This window comes from Canis aureus, chromosome X (genome assembly GCF_053574225.1).
Source record: "Canis aureus isolate CA01 chromosome X, VMU_Caureus_v.1.0, whole genome shotgun sequence".
NCBI lineage: Eukaryota > Metazoa > Chordata > Mammalia > Carnivora > Canidae > Canis > Canis aureus.
Window position 1 is genome coordinate 71,418,559 of NC_135649.1, and position 17,447 is coordinate 71,436,005.

Consider the following 17,447-nt stretch of genomic DNA (forward strand, 5'->3'; position numbering starts at 1 on the left):
ATATTTCCAGAAGTGGGATGCTAGATTGTATGGTAACTCTATTTTTAATTTTCTGAGGAACCGCCATACTGTTTTCTATAATGGCTATACCAATTTATTTCCCATTAACAGTTCACAAGGTTTCCCTTTTCTCCACATACTTGCCAACACTTGTCCTATTTGTTTTGGGTAATAGCCATCTTAAAAGGTGTGAGATAATATTTTATTGAGGTTTTCATTTGCATTTATCTGATGATTAGTGATATTGAGCATATTTTTCATGAACATGTTAGGTATTTGTATATCTTCTTTGATAAAATGTCTATTGGGGTTCTTTGCCTGTGTTTTAATCGGATTACTTGCTTTTTTTTCTTTTTGCTATTGAGTTTGAATTCCTTATATATTTTGGATATTATTAGATATATGGATTGCAAATGTTTTTTCACATTCTATAGTTGACTCGTCACTCTGTTGATTGTTGCCTTTGCTGTGCAGAAGCCCTTTAGTTTCATGCTTTAGATTTGTCAATTTTTCTTTTGTTGCTTGTACTTTTGGTGTCACATCCAAAAAATCGTTGCTAAGACAAATGTCAAAAAGCTTTTCTCCTACGTTTTCTTCTAGTAGTTTTATAGTTTTGGGTCTTACATTTAAATGTTTAATCCATTTTTTAGTTAATTTATGTAAATGATATAAGATAAGGGTCCAATTTCATGCCTTTGGACATGTATATACAGGTTTTCTAAAACCATTTATTGAAGAGATTGTTGTTTTCCTATTGAGGATTTTTGGCTCCCTTGTTAAAATATTAGTTGACCATATATATGTGTGGATTCATTTATGGGCTCTCAGTTCTCTTTCTTTCTTTTTTTTTTTTTAAAGATTTTATTTATCTATTCATGAGAGACAGAGAGAGAGAGAGGCAGAGACACAGGTAGAGGGAGAAGCAGGCTCCTTGCAGGGAGCCTGATGCGGGACTCCATCCCAGGACTCCAGGATCACACCCTGGTCCAAAGGCAGCCGCTAAACCACTGAGCCACCCAGGAATCCCCATCAGTTCTCTTTCATTGGTCTATGTGTCTGTTTTTATGCCAGTACCATATTATTTTGATTACTATAGCTATGTAATAAAGTTTGAAATTAGTTATTGTGATGCCTCCAGCTTTGTTATATATCAGGAATGCTTTGCCTATTGGACTTTTGTTGTTTCATATGAATTTTAGAATTGTTTTTTCTATATCTGTAAAAATGCCATTAGAAGATTGATAAGGATTGCATTGCCAAATGATTTTGGATAGTATAGATATTTTAGCACTATTAATTCTTCCAATACATGAACATGAGATATATTTCCATTTATTTGTATGTTCATCAATTTTTTATCAATGTATATGATTTTCAGTGTATAGATCCTTTATCTTAAATTTATTCTAAGTATTTTATTATTTTTGATGCTATTATAAATGAGATTGTTTTCTTTATTTCTTTTTCAGATCATTTACGGTTAGTGTATAGAAACAGCTGATTTTTATATATTTGTGAGCATAGCTGCCTTCTATCTTTGTCACCATTATATTTCCAATGTCTTTTCCACAGTGGCCCCTTAATAACTTTTAATTTAGTAAATCAATGAATATGCCATAATTTATCTCACCAGTATTTCATTTAAGTATTACTTTTTTGAATGTTTTGCTTTTTCAAAAGTAGCTTTTGCCATACATAGCTGATAATAATAGTAATGATAATAAAAAAATAATCTCTTATGTGCTTTACATATATTATCTCAATTTAATCCTTATAAAAAATCTCATGAGGAGTAGATGCTATTATTGTCACCCTTGCCTAAGATCACACAGTTTGTAAGTGGCAGAAACCCAGATCTATCAGATTCCAGATCTAATACTCTTTTTTTAAAGGATTTTATTTATTTATTCATGACACACACACACACACACACACACAGAGGCAGAGACACAGGCAGAGGGAGAAGCAGCCTCCATGCAGGAAGCCCAACATGGGACTCGATCCGGGGTCTCCAAGATCACGCCCTGGGCCAAAGGTGGCGCTAAACCGCTGAGCCACCGGGGCTGCCCTAGATCTAGTACTCGTAATCACTACAGAGTCTATGGCTTGCTCAAAAATTGGCTCATACTGTATATGCTGATTTGATAACTTGATTTTTTACCAAATCACAATCATAAACATCTTCCCATATAATTACAGGTTTTTTTTACTGTCATTTGAACATTTTGATTAATATTTCATTAGCTATATCTACTATAATTTATAGGACCAAGGTCATATTAGTACTTCCTTTGTAAACTTAATTGAATTTGTTTCTTGTCTTAATATGGAAAATTTCAAATATACACAAAGGTAGAGAATAATATAAAGGACAACTGTATACTCACCATTCATTTTCAGAAATTATTAACATATGGACTATCTGTTTTATCTATAACTCTCACCAATACTTTAACCTTGGGCCTACATTTCTTTGGAACAAATTTGTAGACATATAAATTTATCTAATTTTATAATGTGTTTATATTAAAAACAAGTTTTATACTATTCAATTGTAGCAACAGTATCCTAGTAGATTAGTAATTCAAGTTAGTGTATAAATTAGTATTCAGAGACAACCTGGAAAATGAATAGAGCAGATGACATCACTTGGATTGGGAAAAGCACAGTTGGGGATCCATCATCAGTGATGTGAAAGTGATAATTGAGTGTACCCCAAGAGAGGAAGAAGTCCAGAGCTATGGTTCTTAATCTTGGCTGAACGTTGGAATTACTCCAGGTACTTTAAAAATATTGGTGCCAAGACTACTTCCAGAGATTCTGATGTAATTGGTCTAGGATAAGTGTGGGACACTGATGTTTTATTTTATTGTGATAAGTTATATACAATATAAAATTTATCATTTTAACCATATTTAAGTGTACAATGCAGTGGCACTTAGCACGTTCATAGTTTTATGTGACCATCACCACTGTACATTTCCAGAATATTTTCATTATCTCAAACAAAAACCCTGTACCCACTGAATAATAATTCTCTGTTACTCCATCCCCTCAACCCCTGACAATCATCATTTTAACTTTTTTGTCTATGAGTATGCTTATTAGAGGTAACTAATGTAGAGTGGAATCATACAGTATCTGTCCTTTTATGTCAGGCTTATTTCACTTAGCATAATAGTTTCAAGATTTATCTATGTCATAGAATATATCAGATTTATTTCAATTCCTTTTTAAGGTTGAACAATATTCTATTGTATGTATTACTATGATTTATATCTCTGTTGTTTCTGCCTTTGGGTATTGTGAATAGTGCTGTTATGAAAATTGGTGTGCAGTTATCTGCTTGAGTCAAATTTTTTTTGACTCAGAAATAGATCCAATAGAGTTATTGGATCATATGGTAATTCTGTTTAGTTTTTTTTTTTTTTTTGTGGTACTACCATATTGTTTACTGCAGTGGCTGCACCATTTTATTTCCTTACCAGCAATGTACAAGGGTTCCAGTTTCTCCACACCTCCACAGTGCTTGTTATTTTCTGGTTGTTTTTTTGTTTGTTTATTTTTTAGTTTTTTTTATAATTGACATCTTAATGGGTATGATGTGGTATCTCGTTGTTTTGATATGTATTTCATTAAATGGATAGTGATGTTGAGACTCATTTCGTGTGGTTATGGTCTTTTTCTATATTATTTTTGGAGAAATATCTTTTTAAGTCCTGTGCCCAATTTTGAATTATATTGTTTGTCTTTTGTTGTTAAGTTGTAAGAGTTCTTTATATATTCTGGATATTAATCACTTAACAGATGATTTGCAGACAGTTTCTTTCATTCTATGGGTTGACTTTTCAATCTCTTGATAGTATCTTTTATTTATTTTTAAAAAAATTTTTAATTTATTTCAGAAAGAGAGAGTGAGAGAGCATGAGCAGGAGGAGGGACAGAGGGAGAAGCAGACTCCCCACCAAGTAGGGAGCCTGATGTGGGGCTTGATCCCAGGACCCTGGATCATGACCTGATCTGAAGGCAGATGCTTAACTGACTGAGCCATGGAGGTGTCCCTTGATAGTATCTTTTAATGAACAAAAGTTATAATTTTGATGAAGCCAGTTTTTGTCTATTTTTTCTTTAGTTACCTATACTTTTGATGTCATATCCAAGAAATCACTGCAAAATCAAATGTTATAAAAATTCTACCCTGTTTTCCTCTGAGAATCTTACATGTTTACTTCTTACGTTTAAGACTTTGATCCATATGAAGTTAATTTTTTTATGTAGTATAAGATAAAGGGGCTATCTTTATTCTTTGTATGTGGACAGTTTACCCAGTATCACATGTTGAAAAGATTGTGCATTCCCCCATTGAATAGTGTTGGCATCCCTATTGAAAATCAATGAACTATATATGCAAGGGTTTCTATCTGCATTTCTATTCTTTTCCATTGGTTTATATGTTTATCCTTATGTCAGTTCCACATGGTTTTTATTACTGAACCCTTGTAGTAAGTTTTGAAATAGAGAAGTATGAGTCCTTTTTGTTCTTCCTTTTCAAGATTGCTTTAGACATTCCAGGTCCCTTGAGATGTGTGTGAATTTTAGGAGGGGTTTTTTATTTCTGTAAAATATGCTGTTGGGATTTTGACAGGGTTTGCACTGAATCTGTAGATTGCTTTGGGTTGTGTTGTCATCTTAGCAATATTAAGTCTTCCAATTTATAAACACAGAATGTCTTTCCATGTATTGTATCTTCTTTAATTTCTTTCAGTGATGTTTTGGGATTTTCATTTTAGAAGGCTTTCACCTCTTTGGTTAGATTTATTCCTAAGTATTTTATTCTGTTTCATACTATTGTGAATAGAATTTTTTTTAATTTCCTTTTTGTATTGTTCATCACTACTGTTTAGAAATGCATTAATTTTTTTGTTTCTTAGCTTTTTTATTTTAGCCATTCTGACAGGCATAAGGTGATATCTCATTGTGGTTTTCATTTGCATTTCCCTGATGATGAGTGATGTTGAGCATCTTTACATGTGTCTTTTGGCCATGTGTATGTATTTAGAAAAAGGTCTATTTAGTTCCTCTCCCCATTTTTAAATTGGATTGTTTGTTTTTTTGGTGTTGTTACCTAAGTTCTTTATATATTTTGGATATTAATCCCTTATTGGATATATCATTTGGAAACCTCTCCTTCAGCTCAATAGATTTCCTATTTGTTTTGTTGATGGTTTCCCTCACTGTACAAAAGCTCTTTCTTTTGATTTAATCCTAATAGTTTCTTTTTGCTTTTGTTTCCTTTGGCTTGGAAGACATATCTGGAAAAATGTGCTGTGGCTGTTGCGCGCGCTGCGGCAACACGATCAGGGTCCTGAGGATAAGGGGATGAGGAAAATAAAAGAGAAGTAAAGAGATGGGGACAGGAGGGACACAGTGGATGATGTCCAAGCAGTGCCAGCTTTATTCAAGGTTTTACAACATTTTATAGCATGAGCAAAACAAAGCCAAGAAGGTGTTTATTTTTAGCAGGTTTGTGAAACTCTCCAAAGTTCCCCTTTCTCAGCATGTAAGACAGACTCACGGGTGCCAGAAGACCTTGGTAAATAGATAAGCTTGTTGCTCCAGATGTGCATACTTCAAAGGAATATTAGGTATGGTAAACAGACCAGCAAGGACAGACAGACCCTTATTTACATTTATGACCAGGTCAGAATAAGTTGTATCTATTGTGTTATGTGGGTGATCACGTACAAGCGAGCCCTGAGAAGCATTGCTCAAGCCCTTTCTCAAGCGTCTACCAACTATTCACCCTTTAGGCTCTGAGCCTTTTGAGTGAATGAGGGATGCAAGTCCGGGCCTGGTTTGGTTCAGTTACTCCAGCTGGTTCGTGGTCGCCCACGTGTGGCCAGTGTCAGAGAAATTACGGCTTATGTTCTCTTCTAGGATTTATGGTTTCACATCTTATTTTAGGTCTTTAATCTGATTGGAACTTATTTTTGTGTATGGTGTTAGAACTTAGTCATTTTATTCTTTCGCATGTTGCTGTCCAGTTTTTCCCAGCACCATTTATTGAAAAGACTGTTTTTCACCATTGTATATTCTTGCCTGCTTTGTCATAGATTAATTGACCAAATAATGATGAGTTTATTTCTGGGCTCTCTATTGTGTTTCATTGATCTATGTGTCTATTTTTGTGTCAGCACCACATTTTGTGTCAGGCCAACATTCCTGATGAACATCGATGTAAAAATACTCATCAAAATATTAGCAAATTGCATTCAATGATACATTAAAATAATCTTTCACCATAATCAAGTAGGATATATTCTGGGGATGCAAGGGTGGTTCAGTATTCACAAATGAAGAATGTGATACACCACATTAACAAAACTAAAGATAAAAATTATATCATTTCCACAGATATAGAAAGGTCATTTGACAAAATTTAACATCTATTCATAATAAAAGCTTTCAACAAAGTGGGTTTAGAGGGAACAAACCTCAACAATATATGAAATACCCATAAGCAATATCATAGTCCATGGTGAAAAACTGAGAGCTTTTCCCTTAAGGTCAGGAGCAAGACAAGAATGTCCATACTCACTACTTTTTCCCATATATTAGTGGAAGTGCTAGCCACAGCAATTGCAGAAGAAAAAATAAGAGACATCTATTTTGGTAAGAAAGAAGTTAAACTCATATTACTTGCAGATGACATGATACTATATATAGAAAATCCTCAAGACCACCAGAAACTACTAAAAGCAAAAGATGAATTCATTAAGGTTGCAGGATATAAAAGTAATATCCAGAAATTGGTAACATTTCTATATACTAATAATTAAGTAGCAGAAAATTAAGTACAAAGAAAAATTTCATTTACAGTTGCACCAAAAGAATAAAATACCTAGGAATAAATTTAACTAAGGAAGTAAAAGGCTTGTAGTGGGAAAACTATAAAACATTAATGAAAGAAATTGAAGATAACAAAATTGGAAATATATCCTATCTCATGGATTGGAAGAATATATTGTTAAAATGTCCAAACTATCCGAAGTACTCTGTGGATATGATGCAACCTTTCCAAAATATCAACATTATTCACAGAACTAGAGCAAATAATACTAAAATTTGTATGGAACCACAAAAGACCTCAAATCAGCAAAGCAGTCTTGAGAAAGAACAGTACTGAAAGTATCTCAATTCTAGATTTTTAAGAGATATTACAGAGAGAGGAAGATGGCAGTGGAATAAGGGGGATCCTAGGCCCATCTTCTCACACAAATAAAACTAGATGATTATCAAATCATCCTAAATACCCTAGAAATCAATCTGAAGACTGACAGAACACAACTAAAGGGATAGATGAGGCCATATAGAAGAAGATAGGAGTGTGGAGACGTGGTTTAGGGAAGAAATGGATTGCAGGTGCTGTGGAGGGAAGGGAGCCATGGTCACAGAGAAAGGTGAGAGAGGAACACACAGGGGAATGCACAGGGAAAACATTTCCCCAAAGTCATTGGATTGGAAAATGAGAGGGGCTGAACTTTGTGAGTTTCTATAACCAGTGGAGCTTAAAGTCTGAAGGTTTGAAGATAAGCAGGCTTGACTGGGATAGAGCCCAGAGGGCACTGCACTGTTCCTGGAGAGAGGTCAGGCAAACAATCTGGGGAGAAGATCCCATGGATGCAGTGATCTGAAGAAATCCTAGGTCATACAGGGGGAGATTTCTTGGAGCATGTCCCTGATGAGCAGCATTCATGGAGATGACTCTCTGGGAACAAAGGAGCTGTCTGGTAGCATTTCCCTCTTCTGCCCCTCAACATAAACACATAGTCACCTGATGGAAGCAGCACAGTATGGACACTGGCTCCTTAACTTGCATACTCCAAGCCCTACTCCCCTGTGCTTTGGCAGGGCTGCCCTTCTCAGTTAAGTATGCACCATTCCCAGCACAGCAGACCCCTCCTACGGAGGGCCAGCACCAACCCCTGTCCACACCACATCTCTGAAATGAGTTCAACATGGTCTCATTTCTGTTGGAGTTGATGTCAAGTTTCATTTCACAAGTAAACCAGTGTGAAACTAGTTAAAACTGGCCACATTCTGGACAAGCACAAAGCACTGCCTACTGCCGGCAAGGAGAACCTCTGCACACAACCAGCCTGAAGGATACAATAGGCAAAACACAACAGCAGAGCACACAGAGCACACACCAGAGACATTCCCTGAAGCACCAGGCCCTGGAAACTATATGAACTTTTCTTCATAAAGCCATTACTCTCAGGAGCAAAAAACGTAATGGGATGTTCTAACACCCAGAAGAAGACAGAAACTTAAGACAAAATGTCAAGTCAGAGGAATTCATCCCAAATGAAACAAGAGAAAATCATGGCCAGAGATCTAAGTGAAACAAATATAACTAACATGCCTAGTGGAGAACTAAAAGCAACAACCATAATGATACTCACTGGGCTTGAGGAGAGAATGGAAGACCAGTGAGGTGCTTACTACAGAGATAAAAGGGTTAAAAAAGTCAGAAATGAAAAATATAATAATATTCAAAACAGTCTTGATTCAGTGAACATAAGATGGAAGAGGCAGAGGAATGACTAATGATGTAGAAGATAAAATAATGGTAAATAATGAAGCTGAGAAAAGACAAATAATTATGGAACATGGGAATAGACTTAAGAAACTCAGTAACTCCATCAAATATTACAGGAGTCCCAGAAGAGGAAGAGAGAGAAGAGGGAGCAGAACATTTGTTTGAAGAAATAATAGCTGAAAATTTCCATATTCGGGAAAGAAAGAGACATCCAGATCAAAGAGGCACAGAGAACTCCCATCAAAATCCACAAAAGCAGGCTAACACCAAGACATACTGTAATTGGTGAAATATAGTGATATAGAAACAGTCTTAAAAGCAGCAAAACAAAAGAAAACAGTAACATACAAGGGAAACTCCATAAAGTGATCATCTCATTTCTCAACAGAAACTTTGCAAGCCAGAAAGGAGTCGGATGATATATTCAAGGTGCTGAATGTGGAAAATGTGTAGCCAAGAATACTCTATCCAGCAATGCTATCATTTAGAATAGAAAGAGAGATAAAGAGTTTCTCAGAAAAATAAAATCTAAAAGAGTATGTGACCACTAAACCAGCCCTGCAAGAAATATTATAGGAGACTCTGAGTGAAAAGGAGAGACCAAAATTGACAATGATAAGAAAGGATCAGAGAAAATCTCCAGAAACAACAAACAACAAAAGTAATAAAATGGCACTAAATGCATATCTATCAATTATTACTAGGAATGTAAATGGACAAAATACTCCAGTCAAAACACATAGAGTGTCAGAGTGGATAAAAAAACCTATCTGTATGCTGCCTATAGGAGACTCATTTTTTTTTTTTTTGCCTAAAGATACCTAGAGATTGAAAATGAGGGAATGTGGAAATATTTATCATGCCAATGAACATCAGAAGAAAGCCAGAGTCGCAATACTTAAATTAGACAAACTACACTTTAACAAAAATTATAACAAGAGACAAAAGATGGCACTATATAATCATAAAGGGTACAATCCAAGAAGAAGATCTAACAGTGGTAAATATTTATGTAACCAATATGGAAGCACCCAGATATATTAAAATATAACAAACATAAAGGAACTAATTGATAATAATACATTAATAATAGGGGACTTTAATACCCCACTTACAGCAATCACCCTATACAGCAATTACCCTATACAGCAACTTCTGTATAGGTCATCTAAACAGAAAATCAATAAGAAAACAATGAGTTTGAATAACACACTGGACAAAATGGACTTAACAAATACATTTAGAACATTCCATCCTAAAATAACAGAATACATATTATTTTCAAGTGCACGTGATCATTCTCCGGAATAGATCACATGTTATGTCACATATCAGGCCTCAACAAATAGGAAAAGTCTGAAATTATATTACACATCTTTTCTCCCCACAATGCTATGAAAGTAGAAGTGAACCACAAAAATTTTTCTTGGAAAGACCACACATACATGGAGGTTAAAAAACATGCTACTAAACAATGGAAACCAGGAAATCAAATAAGAAATAAGAAAATAACAGACTCTTAACTATAAAGAACAAACTGAGGGTTGCTAGAGGGGAGGTGGACATAGGAAATGGGTTAAATGGGTGACAGGTATTAAGGAGGGCACTTGCTGTGATGAGCATTGAGTGTTGTATGTAAGTAATGAATCACTAAGTTCTCTTCCTGAAACTGATATTACATTATATATTAACTAACTGGAACTCAAATAAAGACTTCAAATTTTAAAAAAATAAGAAAACACTTGGTAACAAATGAAAATGAAAACACAATGATTCAAAACTTAGAGATGCAGCAAAAGCAGTCCTAAGAGGGAAATATACAGCACTACAGGCCTACCTTAAGAAGCAAGAAAAATCTCCAACAACCTAACCTTATACCTAAAGGAGCTAGAAATAAACAACAAACAAGGCCTAAAGCAGCAAAAGGAAAAAACATAATAATGATTAGAACAGAAATAAGTAGGATTTTGATGGAATCTTGTCTCACATTTAGATCTTTCATCCATTTTGAGTTTATCTTTGTGTATGGTGAAAGAGAGTGGTCTAGTTTCATTCTTCTGCATGTGGATGTCCAATTTTCCCAGCACCATTTATTGAAGAGACTGTCTTTCTTCCAATGGATAGTCTTTCCTCCTTTATCGAATATTAGTTGCCCATAAAGTTCAGGGTCCACTTCTGGATTCTCTATTCTGTTCCACTGATCTATGTGTCTGTTTTTGTGCCAGTACCACACTGTCTTGATGACCACAGCTTTGTAGTACAACCTGAAATCTGGCATTGTGATGCCCCCAGATATGGTTTTCTTTTTTAAAATTCCCCTGGCTATTCGGGGTCTTTTCTGATTCCACACAAATCTTAAAATAATTTGTTCTAACTCTCTGAAGAAAGTCCATGGTATTTTGATAGGGATTGCATTAAACGTGTATATTGCCCTGGGTAACATTGACATTTTCACAATATTAATTCTGCCAATCCATGAGCATGGAATATTTTTCCATCTCTTTGTGTCTTCCTCAATTTCTTTCAGAAGTGTTCTATAGTTTTGAGGGTATAGATCCTTTACATCTTTGGTTAGGTTTATTCCTAGGTATCTTATGCTTTTGGGTGCAATTGTAAATGGGACTAACCCTTTTTGAACTCGGCCATAGTAACTTCTTGCAAGATACATCCACGAAGGCAAAAGAAACAAAAGCAAAAATGAACTATTGGGACTTCATCAAGATAAGAAGCTTTTGCACAGCAAAGGATACAGTCAACAAAACTCAAAGACAACCTACAGAATGGGAGAAGATATTTGCAAATGACATATCAGATAAAGGGCTAGTTTCCAAGATCTATAAAGAACTTATTAAACTCAACACCAAAGAAACAAACAATCCAATCATGAAATGGGCAAAAGACATGAACAGAAATCTCACAGAAGAAGACATAGACATGGCCAACATGCACATGAGAAAATGCTCTGCATCACTTGCCATCAGGGAAATACAAATCAAAACCACAATGAGATACCACCTCACACCAGTGAGAATGGGAAAAATTAACAAGGCAGGAAACAACAAATGTTGGAGAGGATGTGGAGAAAAGGGAACCCTCTTACACTGTTGGTGGGAATGTGAACTGGTGCAGCCACTGTGGAAAACTGTGTGGAGGTTCCTCAAACAGTTAAAAATATACCTGCCCTACGACCCAGCAATTGCACTGTTGGGGATTTACCCCAAAGATACAAATGCAATGAAACGCTGGGACACCTGCACCCCGATGTTTCTAGCAGCAATGGCCACGATAGCCAAACTGTGGAAGGAGCCTCGGTGTCCAACGAAAGATGAATGGATAAAGAAGATGTGGTTTATGTATACAATGGAATATTACTCAGCTATTAGAAATGACAAATACCCACCATTTGCTTCAACGTGGATGGAACTGGAGGGTATTATGCTGAGTGAAGTAAGTCAGTCGGAGAAGGACAAACATTATATGTTCTCATTCATTTGGGGAATATAAATAATAGTGAAAGGGAAAATAAGGGAAGGGAGAAGAAATGTGTGGGAAATATCAGAAAGGGAGACAGAACATAAAGACTGCTAACTCTGGGAAACGAACTAGGGGTGGTAGAAGGGGAGGAGGGCGGGGGGTGGGAGTGAATGGGTGACGGGCACTGGGTGTTATTCTCTATGTTAGTAAATTGAACACCAATAAAAAAAAAAAAAAAATAAAAAAAAAAAAAAAAAAAAAAAAAAAAAAAAAAAGAACAGAAATAAGTGATATAGAAACTAAAAAAAAAAAAAAACATGAAAAACCACAAAAACCCAAAAACCAAACAAACCAATTGAACAGGTCAGTGGAGCTGGTTCTTTAAGAAAATTAAGATAATTGCTAAACCTCTGGCCAGAATTATCAAAAAGAAGAAAGAAAGGACCTAAATAAATTATATCACAAATAATAGTGGTGAAATAGCAGCCAACACCTCAGAAATACAGATAACTCTATGAGAACATTATGGAAAACTATATGCCAATGAATTGGAAAATCTGAAGCAATGGATAAACTCCTAGAAATATATAAACTACCAAAACTGAAACAAGAAGAAAAAGAGAACTTGGACAGACTGATAATTAACAAGAAATATTGAATCAATAAACAACAAAGCCCCACCAAAGGAAAGTCTAGGAACAGATGGCTTTGGAGATGAATTTTACCAAACATCTAAGAAGAGTTAATAGCTATTCTTCTCACACTATTTAAAAAACTAGAAAAGGAAGGAAAAGCTCCAAATTCATTCTATGAGGCCAGCATTACTGTCATACCAAAACCAGATGAAGACTGCACTAAAAACGAGAATTACTGGCCAATATATCTGATGAATGTGGATGCAAAAATTCCAAATAAAATACTAGGAAATTGAATCCAACAATATACTGAAAAAGCATCTTTCACCACCATCAAGTGAGATTTATTCCTGGGTTGCAAGGGAAATTCAGTATTTGCAAATGAATCAATGTGATGCATTACACCAGTAAAAGAAAAGAACAGAACCACATGATCATTTCAATAGATGCAGATAAAGCATTTGTCTAAGTACAACATCCATTCATGATGAAAACCCTCAAAAGAGTTGATTTGGCAGCAACATACCTCAAAGTAATAAAGGCCAGGTACAAAAAATGATCATCTTTTATATGAACAAAAACTGAGATCTTTTTCTCTATAGTCAAGGAACAAGACAAGAATGTTCACTCTCACCAATGATGTTTAACATAGTACTGGAAGTCTTAGCCACATTAATCAGAAAATAAAAAGAAATAAATGGTATCCAAACTGGCAAGGAAGAAGTAAAGCTTTCAGTATTTTATATGATGACATGATACTCTATATATAAAACTCTGATACTCCACCAAAAAACTACTAGAACTGGGACGCCGTGGTGGCTCAGAGTTTAGGCGTCTGCCTTTGGCTCAGAGCATGATCCCAAGATCCCGGGATCAAGTCCCACATTGGGCTCCCTGCATGGAGCCTACTTCTCTCTCTGCCTCCGTCTCTGCCTTTTTCTCTCTGTGTCTCTCATGAGTAAATAAATAAAATATTTTTAAAAATTACTAGAACTGATAAATTCAGTGAAGTCGCAGGATACAAAATCAACATACAAAAATCTGTTGCATTTCTTTTTTTTATTTATGAGAGAGAGAGAGAGAGAGAGAGAGAGAGAGAGGCAGAGACACAAGCAGAGGGAGAAGCAGGCTCCATGCAGGGAGCACGCCATCCCGGGACTCCAGGATCATGCCCTGGGCTGAAGGCAGGTGCTAAACCACTGAGCCACCCAGGGATCCCAAATTTCTAAACACCAGTAATGAAGCAGCAAGAAAGAGAAATTAAGGAATCAGTTCCATTTACTGTTATACCAAAAACAGTAAAGTATCTAGAAATAAACTTAACCAAAGAGGTGAAAGAGCTATACTCTGGAAAGTATAAAACACTGAGGAAAAAAAATTAAAGACAATATAAAGAAATGGAAAGACATTCTATGCTCCTGGATTGGAAAAACAAATATTGTTAAAATGTGAATGCTACTCAAGTTAACCTACACATTTAATACAATGTCTATCAAAATACCAAGAGCATTTCTCACAGAACTAGAACAAACAATCCTAAAATTTGTATGGTATCACAAAATGCCCTAAATAGGGAAAGCAGCCTTGAGAAAGAAAAACAAAGCTGGAGGCATCACAATTTTGGACTTCAAGTTATATTGCAAAGATATAGTAATAAAAACAGTATGTATTGGTAGAAAAATAAACACACTAGATTAATGGAATAGAACTGAATATCCAGAAATTAGCCCACAGCCATAAAGTCAGTTGATCTTTTAACAAAGCAGGAAAAAATATCCAATGGAAAAAAGGTAGTCTTATCAACAAATGGTATTGGGAAAGCTGGATAGTAACATGCAAAAGAGTTAAACTGAACCACTTTCTTGCACCATTTGCAAAACTAAATTTAAAATGGACAAAAGGCCTAAATTTGAGACCTGAAACCATAAAAATCCTAGAGGAGACCATAGGCAGTAATCTCTTTTGCTTTGGCCATAGCAACTTCTTTCTAGATAGGACTTCTGAGACACGGGAAAAAGAAGCAAAAATAGACTATTGGGACCACATGAAAATAAAACCCTTCTGCACAGAGGACACAACAAAACTAAAAGGAAACCTACTGAATTGGAGAAGATATCTGCAAATGACATATCCAATAAAGAGTTTCTGAAATATATAAATAAAAAGCTCAACAATATTTATAAAAAGCTCAACATCCCCAAAACAAGTAATCCAATAAAAATTGGGCAGAAGATATAAATAGATATTTTTCCAAAAAAGACATCCAGATGGCTAACAGACACACGAAAAGATGCTTAACATCACTGATCATCAGGGAATTACAAATACAAACTACAATGAGATATTACCTCACACCTGTCAGAATGGCTAAAGTCAAGTACACAAGAAACAACAGGTGTTGGTTAGGATCCATGGAGAAAGGAGGAACCTCTTGCACTGTTGGTGGGAATATAAATTTGTGCAGTCTATGTTGCAAACAACATGGGGTTTCCTCAAAATTTAAAAGTAGTACTATCCTATAGTCCAACAATTGCACTAGTTATTTACACAAAGCATACAAAAATGCCAATTCAAAGGGAAATAGGCACCCCAATATTTTATTTTAAAGATTTTATTTATTCATGACACACACACACACACACACACACACACACACAGAGGCAGAGACATAGGCAGAGGGAGAAGTAGGCTCCCTGTGGGGAGCCTGATGTGGGACTCGATTCCAGGATCCTGGGATCATGACCTGGACCAAAGGCAGATACTCAGCCAGTGAGCCACCCAGGTGCCCTGGCACCTCAATATCTATAGCCTCATTATCAAGTACAACCAAATTATAGAAAGAGCCCAAATTTCCATTGACTGATTAATTCATATGGAAGATGTGGCATATATATGTGTGTGTACATATACACATATGTGTATACACACAGGTATATATACATATATGTATATGCATATACACACATGCATACATGTGTGTGTAAAAAAGAATGAAATATTGCCTTTTGCAAATTCATAGATGTAGCTAGAGTGTATAATACTAAGCAAAATAAAATCACTCAGAGAAAGATAAATGCCATATGATTTCACTTATATATGGGATTTAAGAAACTAAACAAGGAAGCAAAAGGAAGAAAAGAGAGAGTTAATGCAAGAAGCTGACTTTTAACCATAGAGAATAAACTGACGGTTATCAGAAGGGAGGTGGGTGGGTGGGGGGCTGAGTAAAATAGATTATGGGGATTAAGGAGTGCAGTTGCTGAGATGAACACTGGGTGTTGTATGGTAGTGTTGAATCCCTATATTGTGCACTTGAAAATAATATTACTCTGTATGTTTAGTAACTGGAATTCAAATAAAATGTTAAAAAAGTAAAGAGTAAAAAATGATATAGTGAAAAGCTGTAGTAATCAGAACAGTATGCTATTGATAGCATCTTTCTTATTTTTCTGCCTCCCTTTAGTTTATTCCCAATGTTGCTGCATTCTTGCCCTTATTGTCTATGTTATCTTCATTACTAAATATTTATTTATTTATGACACAGATTGAGGGGCAGAGACACAGGCAGAGGGAAAAGCAGGCTCTCTGCAGGGAGCCATATGTGGGACTTGATTCCAGGACCCCAGGATTACAAACTGAGCCAAAGGCAGACGGTCAACCACTGAGCCACCCAGGTGTCCCTGTATTATCTTACTTAAAAACGAATCTGTTTAGACACTCAGTAAACATTTGTTGAATGGACGGATCCTTCTCACTCTTTACTTGTACTTGACTTTTCCTTGGATACAGGAATTAATACCAAATTCCTTAACAATGTATGATCCTTTATAATCTGACTGCCACCCATCTCTTTAAGCTTCCTTTCCTAGCTTTTCCTCCCATATATATCCTCCATTCTAGCCACCAAATTACTTAATTTTTCCTGGACATTGTTGTTATTCTTACGCTCCATATCCTTGCTTACACCTCCATTCTCAGCCTGTGCTGTTCCCTTTACCTGTCATACACATTGAACATTTTCTCAGTCTGGGAATCTATATTTTTCAAGTTCCTACTCAAATTTATTCTCTTTTGTCAAGCTTTTCCATCTCACCTAATCATAGTCAGATGACCCCTGTTTTGTTTTTCCAGGTCCTCTGATTTTTACTTTTATTGTTACATTCATGACATTGTATTGTAATTATTTATGTATATATCCCTCATATGAGCCCTTCCAAGTCAGGGACCATGTCTTCTTTGTATCCATCACCCATAGCACCTAGCACTGTTTTGTGAAATAAGTGCTCACTAAATATTGTTCAATAATCATTCATTCATTAATTCTGCAAATATTTATTGAACATCTTCTGTATGCCATGAAATGTTCTAGGTACTGCAGATTCAGTGGTGAAAGAGACCAAGTACTTTCTCTTATGTAGCTTGAGTTTTGATGGGGAGAAACATAAAATATAAGAATAGTATATAAAATATAGTAGTAAAAGATTAAGGTATCTATTTTTTTAAGTTTTTATTTTAATTCTAATCAGTAAACATATAATGTTATATTAGTTTCAGGTGTACAGTGCAATTCCATACATCACCCAGTGCTCATCCGGAAAGGTGCCCCCCTTAATCACCATCACTCATTTCACCCAGTTCCTCAATTCCTCCCCTCTGTTAACCATCAGTTTGTTCTCTATAATAAGATATTTCTTGATAGTTATTAGTTCTATGAAAAAATACAAGATAATGGGATA

General features: G+C 35.5%; 1 protein-coding gene and 1 long non-coding RNA gene across 7 annotated transcripts in view; one reads left to right on the forward strand and one right to left on the reverse strand.

Moving 5' to 3' along the window:
* LOC144308463 (uncharacterized) overlaps positions 1–12,399 on the reverse strand; it is an 852,603-nt gene extending 840,204 nt beyond the window's left edge. The window contains exon 1 of the long non-coding RNA XR_013374932.1: positions 12,296–12,399. This is a non-coding gene — a long non-coding RNA (uncharacterized LOC144308463). The remainder of the gene's footprint in view (positions 1–12,295) is intronic.
* OPHN1 (oligophrenin 1) overlaps positions 1–17,447 on the forward strand; it is a 587,085-nt gene that overhangs the window by 57,172 nt on the left and 512,466 nt on the right. The window lies entirely within an intron of this gene.